The 21920-nt window shown below is 47.9% G+C and overlaps 1 long non-coding RNA gene across 1 annotated transcript; it reads right to left on the bottom strand.

Annotated features, from left to right (window-relative positions):
* Positions 1-916: 916 nt before the first annotated feature.
* On the bottom strand, positions 917-14056 carry LOC132435445 (uncharacterized). Its single transcript, XR_009521542.1, has 4 exons — positions 13969-14056; positions 9497-9627; positions 6782-6838; positions 917-961 (listed from the first exon to the last, which is right to left on the bottom strand). It is a non-coding gene; the product is annotated as an uncharacterized lncRNA (long non-coding RNA).
* Between the last annotated feature and the right edge of the window lie 7864 nt (positions 14057-21920).

Consider the following 21920-nt stretch of genomic DNA (forward strand, 5'->3'; position numbering starts at 1 on the left):
ATGTGCCTTGTGCCCTAGCAATTGTAGCATTTCTTCCCAGTAGAGGTGATTGTCTATTTAGATGTAAGTTATTAAAAGAGAGGGACCATACTTTCTCCAACTCTTGCGCCCCCGCCCCCCTTAGCTATCTATTTCCATACGCAGAACATGGAGACAAACTTTTTCCTCTTTTCCTTAATTGTAGGAGAAAAAAATGCAGCTCCATAAAATCCAATACTGAGTTTGATCCATTTAATTAAATAGGTGGAAGCAAATAGTGTCACCCTCTCCCTTCAAAAGAGTAAGGCATAGGAATTCATACCAAAAACAGTTAAGGAAATGCACATTCCAGTTACTAGGAACTTTTTCCTTGTTACTCTTTGATTGAGCTGAAGTACAGAGCCCTTGAACGTTCTCCTCATCTTTCTACTTTGTGCCGCTTTTCTCCATGTGAGATCCTCTTATCTCAGGACTCTTTCATTTGCAAGAGAAAGAAGTTCAACTCAGACTTCCAGAAGCTTCAGTTAGAAAGGAGCCAAGGAGACAGAGTACGATGTGCCAAGCAGGGATCACGTGCCCATCACTGGGACCACAGAGGCCTGGGCATCCCACCAGAACGAGCATAATTTGGCAGAGTTCCAAGCAGTCCTCTGTACTCTGTTCCCTTTTGCTTTGGTATATAATATTATTAATTGTATTAGTTATCTAATGTTGTGTAACAGATTACCCCCAAACTTACTGATTTAACACAGTAAACACTAATAATAATAATAATAATAATAAAACAGTAAACACTTATTAACTCACATTTTCTGTTGGCCAGGAATTTGGGAGTAGCATAGCTGGGTAGTTCTGTCTCTGGGTCTCTCATAAGGTTGCAGGATCAAGATGTCAGTCAGGGCTGCAGTTGTCTGAAGCCATGATTGGGGCTAGAGGATCCACTTCCACGCTGGCTCTCACATGGGTGGCAAGTTCATGCTGGCTGTTAGCAGAAAGCCTCAATTCATTACCACATGGACTTCTCCATAGGGCAGCTTGAGTGTCCTCACAACACAGCAGCTGGCTTCTGCCAGAGCAAGTGATCCCAGAGGACAGAGAACTGTTTGGAACTCTGCCAAATTATTCTAGTAGTTATTCTAGGTGAAGGCTGCAACGTCTTTTATGACCTAGCTTCTGAAGTTACATTCCATCATGTCCACAATGCCCTATTGATCACACAGGTCAGCCCATGGTGGGAAGGGACCATACAAGGGTGTGAATGTCAGGGGCAGAGCCATTGTATGGTCACCTTGGAGGCTGACTGCTACATAAGCCATAAGATAAAGGGCCATTTCAATGGAATTAGCTGGGAATTTCCCTCTATGTCTCTCAACACAAACCCTAAATCCTGGCTGTGACACCTCAAAAGAGCAGATTGCACCTGTTGGCAGAAGAGCCAGAGGAATGAGCAGGGATTAGACAGAGGGAGGAAAATTCACTGAGGAATAGTGTAGGAAGGGTTTAGACTCACCCATCAGAAAAAAGGAAAGAACTGGATTGGAATATATAAAGGGGCTGGAAGAGATCCCATTTTGCCAAATTACAGGAGAATGGAGAGGGGTTCCCTTTTTAAAGCCAGAAAGTTGTAGGAACATTCAAAGCTGCCTTCCAATGAATCCCAGTCTGCTGGGGTGCTCTGGGTTGAGAATGTAGACACCACCTTCTGAGGTGAGGTCAAAAAGGTCAGCACGGTTCCTACAAACTGCTCCTCGGCAAACTCCCTAGGTTTGGAATCCTGCCCTAGAGGGGTCACATGCATAGTTTCTCAAGTGCCCCTGAGACTGGGCCCTATTTAGGCTGGGGTCCCAGGTGGCCTCATTAGAATAAAGCAACTGGAGGGATCTGGGCAGCTCACTCTGCAGCTGTTTTCCTTGCCAGCTATTTTGGTTTCCTGGGTGGGGATGTTGCACCAGACCAAACCAAGTCTAAAGATCCGGCTCACATGTGGGGTGGAGGCTGGACCTCCCTCTCCCACAACGTTGTGGTTTGAGGAGGAGATATCTTTCCATTTCTTTGAATCATCTTCAGTTTCCTTTACTAACGTTTTGTAGTTCTCAGAATAAAAGTCTTTCATCTTCTTGGTGAGATTTATTCATAAGTATTTTCCTTTTTTTAAATGTGATTTTAAAAGGGATTGTTCGTTTACATTCCCTTTCTGATATTTCATTGTTAGTGTAAAGAAATGTAACTGAGTTCTGTATGTTAATCTTGTCCTGCTCCCTTGCTGAATTCATCTATCAGTTCTAGTAGTTTTGGTATGGAGTCTTTAGGGTTTTCTATATATAGTATCATGTCATCTGCGTATAATGACAATTTTACCTCTTCCGTACCAATTTGAATATCTTTTATTTCTTTTTCTTGTCTGATTGCTGTGGCTATGTCTTCCAATACTATGTTGAATATAAGTGGTGAGAGTGGGCATCCTTATCTTGTTCCAGACTTTAGTGGGAAGGCTTTCAGCTTTTCACTATTGAGTATTATATTGGCTGTGAGTTTGTCATAAATAGCTTTCATTATGTTGAGATATGTTCCCTCTATATCCACTTTTGTAAGGGTTTTTATCAGGATGGATGTTGAATTTTATCAAATGCTTTTTCTGCATCTATTGAGATGATCATGTGGTTTTTGTCTTTTATTGATGTGGTGTGTGGCTTTGAGAGACTAGAGTTGTCACAGGGAGGCATGTGTGTGCTTGTGTGTGTGTGTGTTTATGTTGGGCCCCTAAACCTCTAGTTGTTTGCAGGCTTGATATTGTAGAGAAACTATTGCCAACTGAATTACTGCCATGTTTGAACATTTGTGTTTATATTTAGTATAAATATAGCTGATCCAAATGACTTGTGTTTTGAGTAGGAATGCAAAGTTCAGGAAGAAAATAAGGGGAAAATCGAAAAACCCTCTCCTTCCCCAAGTTCTTGAACAGTTGTGGTCCTATGATTCTAAGTCATGTTATGTGCTTTATCCCCACGTGTGCCTCCTTTGTCTCCAGAACCAAGGTGGAGATGTTCGTGCCACTGGCAGACTCTCCAGGCAGATTTGGGGTGAATGTCTTTATGCTATGCTTTAGGATGACTGTGTCTGGTCCTGAATCGGAAAACTGAAGAGCCCTGGACTGGTCCTGAGAAAGTCCTGGGTTTGCATCCTGCTTCTGTCTCCAGCCAGCCTTGCAAACTTAGCTTCTCTGAGCCTCAGTTTCATCATCTAAATCACAGGTGATAAGACTGGTCAGGCTTGTGGGGAAGATTGAATGTGACAATGAAGGTGAAAGTGGGATAGGTGTGTATGGTTTTTTTTTTTTTTTTGTCAGACACAGGTGAATAAGTCACGTCAAGCCACCACGGGTGTGGCCGCCTGCTGTCTGCTGCTGAGCCTTGCCCATCTGATTAGGATGGGTGCTTGTCAGCGTGCTCCACCTGCCATAATAATGGCTCCAAATCCCAGGGCAACTGACAGGGCTGGGGCCAGGTTTTGTGGGGCTTAAACCTTATACAGTTTGGGGATACGCTCCGTAAGGGAAAAAATGTGAACATATGGCCTGGGCCTCTCCAAGATCTTGAAAGAGGCCCTTGCAAGTGGAGGAGGCTGTAGCTTCTTTGGTTTCAAGATAATTCTGCCTCTTCCTTCTGGTTTTGTTTTTTTTTTGCGGTACGCAGGCCTCTCACTGTTGTGGCCTCTCCCGTTGCGGAGCACAGGCTCCGGACGCGCAGGCTCAGCAGCCATGGCTCACGGGCCCAGCCGCTCCACGGCATGTGGGATCCTCCCGGACCGGGGCACGAACCCATGTTCCCTGCATCGGCAGGTGGACTCTCAACCACAGCGCCACCAGGGAAGCCCTGCCTCTTGCTTCTGGACTTGATGTGTGTCTGAGATCTGAGCATCACTGGAAGCAGGCCAAGTTTCGAACAACATTTGCCCCCCTGCATTTTCTGGATTGGGAATTTCAGGAGTCTTCCCAGATGTCGAAGCTAAATCCCACTGTGATATACTCTGAGCAGTCCCTGGCTGGTCCTCAACTCACTCAGGATTGGCTCTTCCTCTGATCATGATCTCTCCCCCTGAGATCCTTGCAAGGTTGAAGCCGGAGCCCTCATTTTGCAGGTAGAGGAAATGTGGCCCTGAGCTGGGCAGTGACTCACCTGAGGTCACACAGCCTGTTAATGGCAGAGCTTAGAGAGGAAACTGGAGCCCCTGTGTCCCATGTAGATTCTCTTTCCACCATGTCCCCTTGAATCTAAGTCTTCCTGAAGTTATTCCTGACGGTCACCCAATCATCCGTCTAGAACGTGCTACCATTGACCCTGTCTGACAGCTATTTATGCTTCTAACTGGGGAGTGCCGTGTTTGCTCACCGCTGAGCGGAACGGGTTGCCTTTGACTTGGCCAGCACGGACTCTTGTGGCCTCTTCCTAGCTCTCCCCTGGGGTCTGGCAGCACCAACAGGAGGTCAGGCCTAAACAGCTCCCTCACCCCAGACGTGGCCATAGGCGTCGCCCCCTGCACACCACCAGGAGGTCCCCGGGCCCTGGTGCCTGTCCCCTGCTGTTGGCTCTGTCCCAGTTCCTGTTCGTGCTCTCTGTCTTCTCCCCGGAAGCTGACCCTGCAGGCTGACCTTACCTCAGAATTTGACCTTTGCTTGCCTCTGGCTCACGTATCTCCAGCAAATACCTGTCCCAGGTACCTGCACACCTGTCCCTGGGCCCAAGTCAGAGCGCTGATTCAGCCAAGACAGAAATCCAAGACAGATTCAGCCAAGACAGAAAGGTCCACCCAGGACCCCTACACGGAGGGGTCCAATAAAATGGGGTGAGTGTGCGCCTGAGTGTGTGGAAGGAGCCCACTGTTCTTTCAGCTCTGAGCAAGTCCATCCCGCTGACCCTAAACTGTAGGAAAGTCAATACTTATTGTCCCCTTGGGGTCAAGGCTGATTAATAAATGGTTCCAGTTGTACCAGTGGTTAAACTACTGAAATATGTTAATATCAATGAGTAACGAACTGCAGCCACACATCCCCTGAGTGCCCTCTGCCAACCCAGCCCCCCAGCCCCTGTGCCACAGCCCCCGGGACCTTCCCATGATCCACAAGGTAAAGGGTTGGCCCTTGGCCCAGTAGGAGGCTTCCAGGACCCTGCCCCAGTTCTGAGGCCTGTGTCTGCCCTGACTGGTGGGAGTCTGGCCATACTGTGATTCAATGCTCTGAATATCACAGCTCCTGGAGTTGACTTTGGTCCCCTCTTCTGCTACTAAATGGGCCCCGTGTGGCCCAGTTTCTGACGTGGCCAGCTCCAGCTGCACTCCTCTCCCTGGCGGTGTGTACCTGCTGACACCTTGCCCCAAGGATAGAGGTCCGAACAGTCTTCCCAGGAAGGACTTTTGCAGCCCAGCATGGCGCTGTCTGCGGCCTCCTCTCTCTGACCAACCACTCTGGAGACGGCCTGAATGAACTCAGGTCTCTGTAACCATACTGCCGACCCCTGTCTGGGCTTGGCTACATCTTCTGGCACTCTCTCTGGGTTCTGCAGCACCTCCACACACCTGAAGGGTGGTTTTGGTTCAGATTCCAGGCCTTCCCATCCTGCCCTGTTTCACTGGGATTAACCGGGCTGTGCCTGACAGTGTGTCCACATAAGCCCAGGAGCAGCAGAGAGGGGCAAAGCACGTCCTCCACCACCTTTAAATGCCCTCACCTCTGCACATATATAAAGGCAGCCATCCAGCCCCTTTCCTACACTTTTCATCCTCACCACAGTGTCACACTCATCTGGTATCCTCTGGGCTGTGTACGACCCTCCCCTTCTGACTCAAATTCCCCTGGAGCCCAGATCCCAGCCAGCAGCCTGGCAAAAAAGCATCAGACAGACAGAGGCTGAGAGTGGCTGAGTGTGTCATTCCTTAGGCTACCTGTGCCCCTCCTACTTCACCCCCTTTCGATTGAAAATAAGGCCTAAATAGAGAAACAGAGACTTAGAGCACTAATGGTATATTCAAGGCATTGGTGTGGAAGATACCTGGGGGGCAGTTTTCACCTCTAAAGCAGAGAACTGTCTGTTCTGCACAGATATTGGAAAGGCCTGAGATCAGAGAATAATAAAAGAAAATAATAGTTAGCATTTAAAAAAAATAAATTTACTTATTTATTTTTGTCTGCGTTGGGTCTTTGTTGCTGCACGCGGGCTTTCTCTAGTTGCGGCGAGTGGGGGCTACTCTTTGTTGCGGTGCGTGGGCTTCTCATTGCGGTGGCTTCCCTTGTTGCAAAGCATGGGCTCTAGGCACGCGGGCTTCAGTGGTTGTGGCTCGTGGGCTCAGTAGTTGTGGCTTGCGGGCTCTAGAGCACAGGCTCAGTGGTTGTGGAGCACGGGCTTAGTTGCTCTGCAGCATGTGGGATCTCCCCCGACCAGGGATCGAACCTGTGTCCCCTGCATTGGCAGGTGGATTCTTAACCACTGCACCATCAGGGAAGCCCCAGCTAGCATGTTTTGAGTACACAGCCTGAGCAAAGCATTTTGTTGAGCACTTTGCAACCATTTTCTCATTTTCTTCTCCAAGAGACAAATTGCCACAGAATTACAGATGGATGAGATGCCCAAAGCAGACGCTTCTAAATATTTAAGCCAGCATTCCTTCTCCCTTTTTTCCTTGGTAAGAGTGTCCTGATTTTATTTGAGATGGCACTGTACCCAGAGAAAAGTCTGTATTTCCCAGACTCCTTTGCAGCTGCGTGATTAAGATCTGGCCAACGACACAGTGGAAAAATAATAGTACCTACCCTTATAGAATTATTATGACGATTAAGCAGAATATTCATAAATGTCAAGATGAATGCCTGAAACATAATAAGCAATATAGGCACATTGTTATAATGAACACAGACAGAAAGAACAAAGAAATGAAGTTCGTAGCAATGTACATCATTATAAGGAATGTGACCAGAGAAATAAACTTTGCTCTTTTGGGGGGAAAAAAAAAAGACCTGGCCAATGAGATTTTAAGGAATTGTTCAGGACTTAGGCTCCTTAAAGGAAGTGGTACTCATTTATCCCTCCCTCTTCCTCCTTCCTGCTGCCTGGAACTCACAGATATTGGCTGGAGTTCCAGCAGCCATAGTGGACCTAGAATGGGAGTCATGCATGGTGGAATAGAAAGATAGAAGAAGCCTAGATCCCCATGGAACCTTCTCAGTAGCTGAGCACAGCCTACCCATGGACTTCTCCTATGTGAAATAATAAAAATGTCTGTGTTTAAGCTACTGCAGCTTCTATTTCTTGAAGCTAAACAAAATTCCTAACTGATACAGGATCTTAGACATCAGGGATTGAGCAAATGGTGCTAGGGAAACTGGATTCCACATGCAAAAGAGTGAAGTTGGGCCTTTATCTAAGACCATAAATGAAATTAACTCAAAATGGATTAAATGTAAACATAAGAGCTAGAACTATAAAACTCTTAGAAGAAAACATAAGTGAAAAGCTTTAAGACTGGATTTGGCGATGATTTCTTGAATAGGACAGCAAAGACATAGGCAACAAAATAAAAAATAGACAATTTGGACTTCATCAAAATTAAAAACTTTTGTGGACCAAAGGAAACCATCAACAGAGTACTAAAAAGCAACCCACAGAATGGGAGAAAATATTTGCACATCATATATTTAATAAGTTATTAATATCCAGAATATAGAAAGAACTCCTAAACCGTAATAACCAAAACCAAAACAACCCCATGCAAAAATGGGCAAAGGATCAGAATAGATATTTCTCCAAAGAAGATATACAAATGGCCAATAAGCACATGAAAAGATATTTAACATCACTAATCATTAGGGAAATGCAAATCAAAACTACAATGAGATACTACTTCACACCCTTTAGGATGGCTATTGTCAGAAAAAAACAGAAAACAAGTTTTGGTGCAGATGTGGAAAAATTGGAACCTTTGGGAATGTAGCAATGGAGCAGCCACTATGGAAAACACTACGGTGGGTCCTCCAAAAAATCAAACATAGAATTATCAACCAGCAATTCCACTTTGGGGTATATATATATATATATATATATATATATATATATATATATATATATAAATCGAGAGCAGGAACTGGAAGAGATATTTGTACACCCATGTTCATAGTAGCATTATTCACAATAGCCAGAATTTGGAAGCAACCCAAGTGTCCACTTATAGATGAATGGATAAAGAAGATGTGGTATATACATGCAATGGAATTGTATTCAGCCTTACAAAGGAATGAAACGCTGACACATGCTACAACATGGATGAACCTTGAAAACATTATGTTGTGTGAAATAAGCCAAACACAAAAGGACAAATATTGTATGATTTCACTTAGATGAAGTCCCCGGAGTAGTCAAATATGTAGTGACAGAGTAGAGAAGTGGTTATTAGGGAGTCGGGGGAGGGGAGTAACAGGGAGTTACTGTTTAAATGGTTATGGAATTTCCATTTGGGATGATGAAAAAATTCTAGAGATGGATTGTGGTGATGGTTGCACAGCAATGTAGAAGTACTTAATGCTACTGAACTGTACACTTAAAAATGGTTAAAATTGGGCTTCCCTGGTGGCGCAGTGGTTGAGAGTCCGCCTGCCGATGCAGGGGACACGGGTTCGTGCCCTGGTCTGGGAAGATCCCACATGCCGCGGAGTGGCTGGGCCCGTGAGCCATGGCCGCTGAGCCTGCTCGTCCGGAGCCTGTGCTCTGCAGTGGGAGAGGCCACAACAGTGAGAGGCCCGCATACCACACACACAAAAAAAAGGTTAAAATGGAAATTTTTATAGTATGAATATTTTGCCACAATAAAAATATTTAATTGTCAATCAATCAATTAGGGGGTCCAACCCCCTTGGTGATAGATGAGCTGAGAAATTATTGGCTCTGAATCACACTGCTACCTGAGTAGCCAGAAGAACTAAACCTGGGTGTCTTCCACCTGGTTCAAAGCCTGCCTCAAGGCCCTGAGTTTGGTGGAACAGGTTTCATCACCTGCCTTACCTCTGTATCCTAGAAATGCTTTTAATCATTTGATTACCCACCTGGTGTTTCCACCTTCAGGCCAAACAGTTCTTTCTTCTGGAAGGGTGGGAAAGAAGAAATGGGGGATGGGGATGAGGCCCTATGTATATGGCTGTGAAGACACCCGTTCCGGGTACAGGTAAGCAAGGTAGCTGCCTTTCTTTCATGGGGATGAGGGATTCTGCAGGAACTCTGCTGGTGAGGGATGGTCTCCTTGTCCTGCTCTAGGGATGGTTCTGTGGTCAGAGCTTCCCTAGCCTCCCTCCCTGCCCCCAACATCCCTCTCTCCACACACACTGCCCCTGGCTACCAGCTGTTGGGGCTTCTTTGGTACTTGGCCTCCCAAGCTAGATTAGAAATTCTCTGAGAGCAGGGATCACATCTTCTTTGCAAATGCCACCCTCTCTCATCCCCTCCTCAACCGTCACCCCAGCATCTGCCAAGCAGCTCACCCAGTGGCCTCCAGGGAACGTTCGCTGGCGGCTTCATGCTCCCAAGCTCACATATCTCATTAGAAGGTGCATCTTGGACATGTCCCTGGTCGTTCTCTGCATAATGACAGAGAGGTCCAGGAAGGCCACATCTGGGAAGAGACAGGGGGAACTTGGGTGAGGTCTGGGAGTGGGCAATAGGATCAGTGCAAAGGTATGAGCCGTGTAGCGACTGCTACAGACCCCAGGAGATGCACCCGAAAGCCTGGTGAGGTGGTCCTGAAAGCTGTCATCTAGGGGAAGACCCAAATGGCAGGGACATTAGTGGGACTGACTCGGAGGAGGCCCATGGCCACCTTCATGCCCAGTACTACTTCCACTGGTCTGGCCTCATGTGGGGTGGATTTGCCCCACCCTTGCCCTTAACTTCCCTGTGTCTCCAAGGTTTGAGGTTGATGGCAGGAGGAAGGGAATGAAGGTTTATGGAGTGTTGGCCAACAGTCACCTGCCCCATCACCCACAGCTTTTCTCAGGGCCAGGCAACCATTCTTCTCATCCCCCCTCTGCCCTGGGCCTGAGCCTCAGGGCCAGAATCAATTTCCACCCTTAAACAGAGACCAGTTTGGAGTCTTGTGAAAATTAACCAGCTCCCACCTCTCTTTCCTGTACTCTTCTGAGGTCTTGTCAAGAAAAATGGTGAAAGACTTTGAAATGGGCAAAGGTCCTTGGGCATCCTTTCAATGGAATGTCAGGGGTTGTCTAGACTGTTGTCTAGACTAGAGGACCCTTCCTGAGTTGTCTGATTCTATGGGGATCTGCGCCTTTTATTGTCATTCATGATGTTGCATCCCTGTAGAGATGGATGTTAACTTATGGAGGGCTGCAGCAGAGGCACAAGATCCTGTTCATAGGAATGCAAACGAAGATGCCAGCTCCGCATCAGTTAGCAAGTTCCCTCCCCCATCCTTGATTGTCTATATAAATGGGTCTGTGTTTTGGATTCTGTGAACTGACTGTAACATCTTACTGGTTCCCTCATTAATTAATTAGTTAAATGAAGTAGAAGCCACGTGTTCATTTTATATTTGCATAAGAGTCATGGTTTTCCATTTAAAATAATTATCCCTCAACAGTTTTAAATAGCTGTCTCCTGCTTAAGTTAAAGGAATAGGGAGGGAGGGGAGGAGAGGAGAGCAGGGAAGTGGGCAGGGTGGAAGGACACGGGAAAAGAGAAAAAGAAAGGAAAAGTCAGGAGAGAAGGATTGAGGGCGGAGACGGCAGGAGAAGGGGATGGGTGGGTGGGGGAGGAACAACATAACCAAGGAGGAAGCCAAAGAAAAGAATCTTCTTGTCCTGCAAACACACAAATGCTCTCCCTCTGCTTGATGGAAAAGTCTTTATTTTGAGTGAGCTGTAAGAGGCCCTCTCTGCTCCTCAGTCTGAGAGGGAAATTATTTTCTGCCTCTCTCGTTTCCCAGGTCACCAGTTATATTAAGCCAATGTCCCTTGATGGCTGCTGTCTATAATTTTTCCACTCCCCACCCTTTTGAGTCAGATTGGAAAATAAGGACATTTTGAAACTTGGACTCTTGGTGATGTAGCCCAGGACTCTTGGGCTCCATGGAGCTGGGCACAGTCCTTACTGAGGGTCCTGTTTAGATCAGAAACAGGAAGGCAAGCAGTGCTGCCAGATTGCTCCCATGGATCCTCAGAGCCTAGCCTGAGGCCCCGGGGAGACCCCCACTGTGTTCCCAGGCCTTTCCCAGCAGCAGGACGTGGCTGTTCCTGTGGTGCCCTGTCTGAGGTTAGAAGTAAGCTCTTTGCCCTGAAATGTCCCCACAGGCCTGGCACGGTTCTGAAATTTAGAGAGTCAATCATCATCATTCTAACAAGCCCTTAATAATACATCCTCAATCTGTCTTTCCAAACTTATCCCCTGCCACACCTGCCTTGCATCCTGCATTCCAGCCAGGCCAGCCTACTTGCTACGCCCCCACAAACTAGTCAAATATTTTCACACCTCTGCCTTTGCTCTAGCTCGTATTTTCACACCTCTGCCTTTGCTCTCGCTCTTCTCTCGGCTTGGAATGCCTTTTCCCTCTCTCCTCCACCCGATGATGTCATCCTTGTGCTTTCCTCTGATTTCCAGGCAGAGTGAATTATTTCCTTCCTTGAGCCTTCGAGTGTACTTTACATGCATCTGTACTTGGATAGAATACTCATCACTCTGGTTTGTAATTATTTGCCTGTCTGCCCATCTGTTCTTCAAGGGCAAGAGCCCAGGCTTATTCATGGCCTGTACCCGTACTTGGCTTAGTGCCTGACACACTCATTCAGTCATTTCACAAATTTATTGAGCACTGACTATGTGCCAGGCTGTTTTCTAGGTGCTGGATGAGGAACAAACGGATAAAGTTCTCTGTTCTCGTTGGAGCTTACATTCTTGTTGGGAAGGCAGACAACATACAAATAAGCAGAAATAAGTAACATGTCAGGTTGTGATAAGCGCTAGAAGAAAAATCGAGGGGGCTAAGGGCACAGAGGATGATGGTGTTATTTCAGACAGGACGGTCAGGGAAAGCCCCTCTCCATAAGGTGGCATTTAAATATAGATCTGAAGGAGGGGAGGGAGTGGGTCACGTGGGCACCTGGGGAAACAGCATTCCAGGTAGAGGGAACAGCAAGTGCTAGAGTCCGAGGTGGAAGTGTCTCTGTTGAATTCAAGGGACAGCAGTTAGGGGACTGATATGGTCACAGGAGTGAGTGATAGGAGAGCAGTAGGAGAGGGGCCAGAGCACTTTGACCCTTCATGCCAAGGTAGAAGCTTCAGTTTTTACTCCAAGTGAGCCGGGTAGCCATGGCAGGGATTTGAGAAGAGAGACGATCTAACTTAAATTTAGGAGCATTCATGATCTTATGTGACTTCCTGGCTCTCTTTGGAGAACAGACTGTCCAGGCTGGGTGCTCACGAAGGTCATATGGAATGTGGGACCAGATGCAAATGGCTCTTGAGGAGAGCATGGGCTTATCCCTGATTGGACAGGAAATGGGAGCGTTGGCTCCTTGTACTCTATATTTTGATTCTTGTCCCTTAGAGAAGTGCCCCAGCTGACAAGGATTTTCTGTCCCTGGTCACCGAATGAGCCTGGAGAGACCAGACAGAACTCGTGGGAAATAAACAGAGAACCTGGCCTGCTAAACTGACAGATACTGACTTTGCCTGTAACCATACACCCAAAAAGTCAAGGCAGACTTCCCGGAGTAGGGGGGCTCAATTATCCAGTGATTAATAAAAGGCAAAACGTGACAGGAGAAACTAGCCTTTCACAACCCAGCACTGCCACAGTATGACTGTTGGCTCTGAGTTACCTTCAGGATGGCCCTGGCAAATGATCTCTAATAAAAGCTTGACTGAGAGAAGGAATGAACGACTTTGCCTACCTACTCCTTCCAAGCCCCTTCCCAGGCATATCTGGTAAGTCCTCACCGTTAAAATATCCAATAAAAGTTGAAGACGTCACCACTCCACCCCTCCAAAGAATGGTATCTCTAATGGTGGAATTTCAAGCACCTGGTAAGGCCGGCTCCTAAAGTGCTTTAGGCCAGGGGACTTCCGCGAGCGCCTGTATTTCCATTACAAAAAAGCCTCCAATTCCCACCTCCCTTCTCCCAGGGAGGAACGTGGAGACCGCGGACCGGTAGGGAGGGGTCAGGAGTCGGCGGCGGGGTTCCCGGGGCGTGCCCGCCGCCGGGTCCCGCTCCTGGCGCGCAGGGGCGGTGGCGGCGGCGGCGGCGGCACGTGCAGTGGAGGCCGGCGCTCGGCAGGGGGCGCAGAGGACCCGCTCGGCGCGTCCGGAGCCTCGCTCCCCGTCCCCCGCCCCTCCTCCCGCCCGGTCGGCTGCGCGCCCCACCGCCTCACGGCCCCACCCAGCCTCTGGGCGTGTGTGGCCGTTTGCGGGAAGCGCCTTCCTAGGCCGTCCCTCAGCCCCCTGCCCCGGCCCGCGGCCTCAGCCCGTATTCTGGTGGCGCCGCCCCGTCCACAGGCCAACCCCCGTTCCCGCAATTCCTTCCCTTTCAGGTGTGGCCGGTGGGGGACGGCGGTGGTCAGGGTGGGGCATGATCAGGAGGACGTGGGCCTGGGACCCCGGACCGTGGGGATTAGAGGTTTCGTGGAAAGAAGCTGCAGGTGAGAGGTCAGAGCCAATTACACCTCCACACCCAGCCCTCGCCCTTGGCCCGTATGGCCCCAAGCCTTGGGGCTGGGCACACGGGTGAGGGCCCAGAGTAGAGACCCAGGCCCGGGAAAGGCGGGAAGGCATCTGCTGTTTACCTGTACGGGGCCTGCTAGGGGGCAATTAATATCTGAATGAATGAAAGAAAGAGAGAGAAAGAAAGAAATGGAAAGTGGTCTCTCTGCCCAAGACTCGGCTCTGGCCAGTCCTGTGTTGGCACAATACCTCCCAGCAGGGTTTGCCGCTCACCTTGCTGCTTACCTGTCTGTCTCCTCCAGATCATCTTTCCACGCCTCACAGCATTCCTTGCACTTCCTTCCACTGCTCACACGCCCTCACTAGCTTCCGGATCCAAATCCCTTCTCCTACAGTCGCCACCACCTACTTGTGGCACATGCCGCACTCTTCTGCTTGAATCTGCTGTCCAGCTACACTAAATCTACTCAGGTTTTCTGAACTGGTCTTCCTCCTGGGCACAGCCCTTTGTCCCTATCAGCATCACCTTCTCCCTTGCCTCTGAATCTTTCTCTTCCTTCAGGGTGTGGCCTTTAAACCTCATTCCCTTCCTTCATGAAGCATTCCCTTGCTTTTTCAACCCATAGTAAGTTTTCTCAGCTCTGACCTATAGCATATATTCCTTGGTTCTTTTTTGGTACCAGTTACCTGTGATGCTTTGTCATATAGTACTTATATGCCTATGTTTTCTCTCTTACTAAATTGTAAGTGAGAGAGGGTGTAAGTGTAAGGGTCCAAGTCTTATTTATCTTCCACTTCAGTTCATCACACGTTTATTGGGCAACTACTATATACCACATATTGAGTCTAGCATATTTGGTCCCAAAGGAGTCTAGGACATAGTCCCCCACAATGAAGTTGGGGAGAAAATAAGACATATGGGGCTCGAGGAAAAGAAGAGGGTATGGCTCCGTCGTGGAGCGCTCACTAGGAAAGCCCCAAATGACATTCTTTGAGCGCACTCAGTATCCTGGATTAGGAAGCCATCTCATTCTCTAAGGGTGTGTCTGCTCATTCATGCAGCCACTTACTCACCCACACCCTCATTCATTCATTCATTCCTTCATGTGATAAATATTTGTCGAGTCCTCACTTTATCCATGTGTCTCATAGGATTCGTCATACATACTGCAGCCCCAGAGCTGGCTGGTGTGCGTGTGTGCGTGCGTGCGTGCGTGCATGTGTGTGTTGGGGAGGACTAAGAGCCTGGAAAGTTTTTGGTGTGAGTTGCTTCTTTATCAGTTCCTGTTCAGAGGCATAAGTCCCTGCCGGAAATGGTCTTGGGAAAGACTGGTTGAGTGTGGCAAGGGCTGGAAAACCTGGAATTTCATGGAGGGAAGGAGGATCTTCAGCCTTTCCTGAGGGTAAGTTACCCAGACTTTGCTTTATAGTTCATTTTGGAACAGCTTACTCTGCCAGAGAGCATGTTCACTTCAAAGTTCTTCCTCCACGATCACTTGAGGTTTTCCAAACAGACCTCTGAGGTTACATCCATTTGCCAGATGGAAAAACTGAGGCTAGGAGATTTACGTTTCCTCCAAAGTCACTGGGCTATGGCAGGGGTGGGTCTAGACCAGATCATTCACATCCTGGTCTTCTCAGCTTCATTATAGGGGTCTGTGTCCTGGACACTTTGGGGACCATATATGCTAGACGACACACCTGAGACGTAGTAGATGCTTAACCTGCTCAGTCTGCAGGTACACTCAGGCCTGTTGAGGAGCCAGTCAGAAGAGAGAAATTTCTCGCTCCCCATAATGAAGGAGGCAGGTCCTTGGAATAGAACATTTTAAATTTTAGATCAAAGAGACGGCCCCCACCATATCTGGCTACTAGCAACTCTCCATCTCTCATTCAGAAATTCAATGGTAACTAATAACCAAACCCTAACTCCAGTTGACTTCCAAACTCTAATCTTAATGCCCCAATTCTAACCACTCATCTAAATTGTTCATTCCTTAATTCTAACTGGAACACAGCACTCCACCCCTAAGGGCAACTCAGCCCCTCTGAAATCTTCACTGTCAGCCTGATGTATCTTTAATATCCTTCATATAGCCCGCAGTGGGTCAAAGCCATTGTCCTAGCATCCTGGAGCAAGAAGGTCCAAAATGAGGGTGCAAGCAGCCAGGGAGGGGCTAGTCACACCACGAAGTTGTCTTTGTTATGAAAGTGCCCCTTTTCCTCCCCAGGTACCCAGGCCTTCACGTTGTACCCAGGCCCTCCTGGGAGTGGGGGAAACGATTAACGTGTTAAATCGTCTAGAGATTTTTTGAGAGACTAAAAACAGGCAAAGCTGACCAGATGGGATGAAGCATGAATGGAGGATTCCAGCCATTCAGGCATTCATTCTTCAACATTGTATGAACAATTAAAAGTACTAGGGCACCCAGGCCAGCCGTGATTCAGATATAGTTCCTGCCCTCAGGCACATTGGTATCCAGAGGCAACTGATTTTTTTGAGCACTTGAAATGAATTAGGTACCTATGTTAAGCAATTTTCCATGTTATATTTTATTTAATTGTTACAACCCTATGGAAAAGGAATTACTATTCCATTTTGTAGATGAAGGCACTGAGGCTCAGTGCTAGTAAAGTGCAAAGCCAAAGACTGAAAGACTAAGTCTCTTTTCCTGCATTGTCTCTGGGTAGGGGGGGAGGGAAGTTTTCCAGGACCCCTGACTTCTCTTGCGGGGTCCAGTCACCTCCTGTACCACCTAGTCCCAGGCAGCAAGTGTGGAGCCAGATGATTGGGTCAGAGTCTCTCCAAGGCCCCACCCACCTCTGCTTTGCTGAGCCTATCAGATTGCAGGCCCTAGGGGTGGGGCCAGAGGCTGTTAGAATGGTCGCCTGGTGTCAATGGAGGGGCAGAGCGGGAGTTCCGTTTGACGGTTACTGTTCTTTTCCTTGGTGTCTGATTCTACCCATTTCCTTATTGACCACCAGGTTTCCAAGCCACTGGACAGTCATGGCCTGCTCTGGCTTCCCATTAAAGTCATGGTCAGATTAGCTTTGTCCACAAAGCACAAAGCCCTGCCTTAATGGAAACAATCCTGCTTCCACATTATGATATTCAAAAATAATGCTTTAGTTAATTGGTATGTTAGGCAACTACTCTGTCCTGCTTGTGGAGAGGAATAACCCCTGCCTTTGAGGTGCTTACAATGCAGTGATAAAAAATAGAAATTAATGAGTAGAGTATTATAATATATTCGTAGAGCACTAACTGCATGCCAGGTGCTGCAGCTTTCAACAAGTACTATCTCATTTAATGCACAGTGACATGAGCACACATCACAGCAAGTTTTCTCCTGCAACATATAACAGAGGTGGGAAGAGTTGAGAGAATGGCATCAGAAGAACTTACATTTAAATTTAAATCCTGTCAAACACTAGCTGTATGATGCTTGGCAGTTACTTAACCAGTCTGAGCCTCAGCTTTTATATCTGCAAAATGGGAGTATTTTATACCTCCATGGTAAAGAGCTGTTTGTGAGGGCTAAGTGGGAAAATGCCTATGAAGCACTTAGCATGTGTCTAGGATGGAGTAGATGTTTATGTGTTTCTTCGTTCATTTTACAAATAGGTACTGAGTGCCTATTATATGCCAGGCACAGTTCTAGGCCCTGGGGATAAAACACAAAGCCCACTTATACTCTATGGCTTTATTCAATCTTGGTTTCTTTTCTGCCTGTGTATTCCCATATACTTTCATGATCAGTAGCTCATTTTAAGTAGATATATATTCATTTACTTCATCTTTGCATCATCCTGGTCAAGTAGGGATAAAAGAGGATTACTTCCATGTGATGGATGGAGAAACAGAGGCCTAGAGAGATTAGGTGATTTACACAACACATCTGTAACGAACTCTAAACCACAGATTGGTATCCTGTTTCTCAGCCTTGTCTCCGCCAGGGACTCTCTCTTTTGGCATATGTTCCATGTAGCCCCACAATTCTTCTCGGGGCTGTGAGCTTTCTGGAGAAAGTTCCTGCAGAGAGCTCCCTGCTAGAGGTCCTAGCCCCTCCCACTCTCAGGCTCTGTCTACGCAGGTGGAGTGCTGAGCATCAGGGCAGAGCCCTCCACCAGCATAGACAGACTGGGTCCATTACGTTGGGGAAGAACAGGTGGAGAAAGAGGTAAGTGGTGATTGAGCCCCTGATCGTCCCCCCCCACACACAGCCCTTAGCCACTGTCCACTCAGGTTCTTTCCTGCTGAGACTCCTCCCATCCCTTCTTGCAAATTTAGTGGATGGATGAGGACCCAGCAGGATCCCTGCAGAGTGGGAAGAGCACTACGTATATGTATACCTGTATATCAGGTATACAGGCTCAGCGGTTAAGAAAACTTGTGTTTAGTAAAACTGGCCCTTATTTGTTACTATGTAGCAAAATTTATCCTGAGCAAAAGTCCAAGGAATGGGCAAAGTTGATATACAAGCATGTTCATTCATGGAAGAGTTACTTAGGGTTGCAAAGCATTAGAAACAAGCTAAATGTCCAACAACAGGGGCTTCATCGAGTCAAACTGTGGCTTTCTCTACTCTGGAGTATTAGGTGGCCATTAACAATCCTATTGTAAAATAGTACTTCTTGACCTGGGGAAATACCGTGATATATTGCTAAAGGGTAAAAAGCTGGCTGAAATATCAGGGAAGGGCTCTGGGAGGAGGAGGAGGTCAGGGCCAGCTCTCTTTGCCACCAAAGAAAATCTGTTTGTAGAGCCATCTCTCAACTGCCTATAAGAAATTGGTTTACGGCAGAGGATTTCAGAAACCGGTTTCAGATTCTCCTTCCTTCTCCCTGCTTTTAAAATTTTATAACCACAATCCTTGATGTTTCCTGAAGTCCAGTAGGAGAAAGATCTCGTGAAAATTGTGTTATTTCCTCTCAGGCTCGGCCAGGGCCTTTGCACAAGCTGTTCCAATTGAAGGAACCAATTACCAAGCACATAACACATATCCCCCTCAACACACACACACACACACACACACACACACACACACACACACACACACACACACACACACACACACACACACACACACGCTGTCCCTGACAGGTCAGTTTCCTCTCTAACACATCCTCACAGCACCATGGACTTCCTTCTCCTTTGTTTCCACTTATTTCTGGAATTATCTGATGAATGTCTTTCTGATTCTATGCTGTCTCCCTCCATGATGACAAGGCTCGTGGGTGCTGTGCTCACCCCTCTCTTTCCCACCCAGCACAGCTCCTCTCAATAACTGTCGGATGCGTAGATAGATGAACGGCCGAGAAGACGGATGGGGAGATGAACCTGCAGGATAAAAAAGCAGAACGGAGGGGAGTGATTACAACAGACTCCAAGGAAGAAAGGAGCTTGGAATCAGGACTGGCTCCAGACACAGACTAGTAGGTAGCTGCCTGTGACACAATTGCAGGGTCACTAGGAAGGCACTCCCCCCACCGTGGCTCCAGTGCCTCACATCCCTTTTACAAAAGGAGACAAAGCCTTCTGTTCCCTGAAGTGTACAGAGCTCAGGCATGAATCCCATGTTCCTGGAGAGGGAAGAAGTGCTCAGAGGGTTACCCTCATTCATGCTAAGGGGTAAATGACTGAGAGAGCCTTTCCTAAGAGCAAATTGTGATGGGAGGCTATGTGTGTGGAGGAAGGGAGAGGAAATTAGGGAGAGAGGCCAGGACCCAAAATGGGCAAAAGACACAGACAAAGGAGTCTTAAGGCCTGAGGCCAACGTTGACCGGACGTGTCATTTTGCTTTTGCTGCACTCAGTCCTATTGTGTAGGACAACCTTCTTGGTAAATCGGGTTCCGCAAATATTTGACGTCTGGAAAACTTTCAACAAAGATGGCGTTCGGAAGCCTGGCTCGGAGGCCCTAGGATGACAACCTAATTACATTCCTTTTAATAGCTCCTTCCCAAGTGCTCAGTCAGGGACATCTGCTGTGCCGCGGTTGCACCTTCAGGGAGGAATATTTTTATCCCCGCGATGCCACAAAAGGAAACTTCTGAAGGCTGGATGAAAATGGCCTCTGCGTTCCCAGAGCCTCAGGGCCCAGGTAGGTAGGGCCTAACACTCTCCCCACACCCCTCCACCCCCAAAACAGGGCCAGGCTCCTTTTCACAAGCAGAGGAGGCGCTGACTGCCTAGGAAGTGGTGGTTGTTATGGGTGTGTGTTTAAAATTTTCCTTTCGCAGTTTTCCCAGAGGTACCTACAACATGCCAGGCTGCCTCACCCAGTTTTCCATGTAAGTGGGGTGTCAACATAACAACTAAGGCTGACGCCAGGCCTCACTGCTCAGTGGGACCCTGTCACCACTTCTACCCATTAACTGTTCTTACCCTACAGCCCAGCTGAGGATCCCCAACACAGACCTTTGTTATGACAGAAGAAGGAAAGTGGGAGACAAACAAGAAAGAGCAGGATTTCTGTGGTTTGTTTAATAGGTGATTAGCTTGCTAGGAAGGCCAAGGGCTGATAGGCTAAAGTAGGAGATGTGTCTTTTGAGAGTCCCTGGGATCAATGAACAAAATGCAAGGAGCCCCAGATATGCATCTACTCCATATTCTCTCCTCCTCTTCTGCGGACAAGTTCCCTGCGTCCCGGAAAGGTAAATGGACTTGCTCAAGGAGTTAACATTGCCACCTGGGTTGACTCATCTCTCTTTTTTTTTTTCTTTTTTTGTGGTACACGGGCCTCTCACTGCTGTGGCCTCTCCCGTTGCGGAGCACAGGCTCCAGACGCACAGGCTCAGCGGCCATGGCTCACGGGCCCAGCCGCTCCGCGGCATGTGGGATCTTCCCGGACAGGGGCACGAACCCCTGTCCCTTGCATCGGCAGGTGGACTCTCAACCACTGCACCACCAGGGAAGCCCTGACTCATCTCTTTTCATCCAAAGAGTCTTTTTGGGTGAGAACTGCTCTACTGTGAGTTCATCAAATCACATTGGCAAAAAAAAAACAATAAAAAAATAAAGATACAGAGGATATTACAAAATAATCACATTGGCAGACGCTTGACTGAAGCGTGGCCTCTTTACCTAGGAAGCCAATCCTCTTGGATGGAGGGACACCCTCGAGCCAGGAGGAGAAAGCAGTCATCACTCTGATGGGCCCTGGGTCCAGACACTCATCTGCCCACCAGAGAGGAGCTGCTGGGCAGTTGAGGGTGCTCTGTGCTGTGTTTGCGCTGACATTTTTGACCCAGAAATTGTTTATTTTGATGGTGGCTGCTTTTTTCTATTAGCGGTTCTAGCACATCCTAAAGGTGCTTACGGAGCCTTTGTGCTAATAGTTACTCTGTGTCCCTTCCAGGCTTCTAGTGAAGAAGAAGGCAAAAGAAGCAACATTTCTGGACAAGTGCCAAGGAAGCACATGTGGAGCGCAGGGTGACAACTGCTGTTTTCCTCTTCTAGCCAGGGATCTTCTTTTCCCAGCCCAAAGTCCCGTGTGGTTCTCTTCCTGCATACGGAATTTTTGTTGCCCCTTCCCCTCAGCTCTCATTTGACCATCGTGGACTTCTGTGGTCCCCTCATTTTTCAGCCTTTTTAAAAAATTATTTATTTATTTATTTTGGTTACGTTGGGTCTTCTTTGCTGTGCATGGGCTTTCTCTAGTTGCGTTGAGTGGGGGGCTACTCTTCGTTGTGGTGCGCAGGCTTCTCATCGTGGCACACGCTTCTCATCGCGATGGCTTCTCTTGTTGCGGAGCACAGGCTCTAGGCACACAGGTTTCAGTAGCTGTGGCACACTGGCTCAGTAGTTGTGGCTCACGGGCTTAGTTGCTCCACGGCATGTGGGATCTTCCCGGACCAGGACTCGAACCCGTGTCCCCTGCATTGGCAGGCGGATTCTAACCACTGTGCCACCAGGGAAGTCCCCAACATCAGCCTTTCTTGCTAACAAGCTGTGCAGTCTTTGGGTCTTCCTTTATTCAAATTCTGGAGAGAAGGAATCTGATTGACTCAACCTGTCTTTGGCTTCACTTGCTCTCCTTTTGAGGTACCCGTGTCTGGATGCACTGGTTTTGGATCACGTGGACCTTCAGGACCAACCCTCGACTGCCATGCATAAGGACAAGCCTGTGCTGCTCTCCCGAAGGAGCCCTGGGGCCTGGGAGGCAGCCTACTGCTTGGCCTGGGCAGTAGTCAGAGTGCTGGAGAGGCAGTGTTGGAAAAACCAAGGGAGCTCTA

The sequence above is a fragment of the Delphinus delphis genome, chromosome 12, assembly GCF_949987515.2.
Source record: "Delphinus delphis chromosome 12, mDelDel1.2, whole genome shotgun sequence".
NCBI classification, from domain to species: Eukaryota; Metazoa; Chordata; class Mammalia; order Artiodactyla; family Delphinidae; genus Delphinus; species Delphinus delphis.